Here is a 919-nt window from a genome sequence, read left to right as displayed (position 1 = left end):
AAAAAGAAGAAAAGATTTAGTAAATCTTATGATAATAATCACCACACTACCACCGTCACCATACAGTGTACATGTATGATGATGACGATGATGATGATGTCAGATTGGGGCTGACTTGTCCGATGACTATGGAGGAGAAGGAGGAAGAAAGTAAAATTCACAAAGGAAATATTATGATGATGATAATCATTACCACACACACTACCGCCACCATATAATGATGACGATGATAATGATTATGTATCGAGTCAGATTTGGGCTGACTCGTCCGATGACTACGGAGGAGAAAGAGGAGGAAGATAAAAAGAATGTAACAATCACAAAGGAAATGATAATGATGATTATTATTATTATTATTACTGTTAGTAATTATTATTTGACCAATCAGAAAACATACAGTGAGTATGACAATCAGATAATACATGTACAGTACATAAAAAATTCATAATACATGCAAACAGCTTTAGGAAAGTGGAGAGGAGAGAGAGAGAAAAGGATACAATCTGCTGGTCAGGGGGGACAAAAGCAATTGAAATTGCTATTACTCGAAAGCATGTCACCCCCCACAGTCTGCATCCTGGAAAATTAAGCGTGAAGAACAGAATAAGCATTCACAATATGAGATAATAAATAAATATATATCAGGATAAAAATAATTTGAACAATTACCATTATATCCAATATTACTTTCATTACATTATTTTGTCATTACAATGGCTTTATGATGATAATGTCTACATTACCACTACCACCATATGAAGATGATGATTATGTACCTGTACATGTACATTACACAGCAGTTGCAATTGCAACACTACTGAAAAGATTTAACATTAATTCATTTATAGCCTGTCTGTACTTATTTGGCCGGGAGGGATTAGACCACCCAGCATGGTCACTGACAGGTAGCTTTCTCATC

Source organism: Strongylocentrotus purpuratus, unplaced genomic scaffold, assembly GCF_000002235.5.
Source record: "Strongylocentrotus purpuratus isolate Spur 01 unplaced genomic scaffold, Spur_5.0 spur5_scaffold_17, whole genome shotgun sequence".
NCBI classification, from domain to species: domain Eukaryota; kingdom Metazoa; phylum Echinodermata; class Echinoidea; order Camarodonta; family Strongylocentrotidae; genus Strongylocentrotus; species Strongylocentrotus purpuratus.
The sequence above is the reverse complement of the archived record's forward strand: the minus strand, read 5'-3'. Positions refer to the sequence as shown.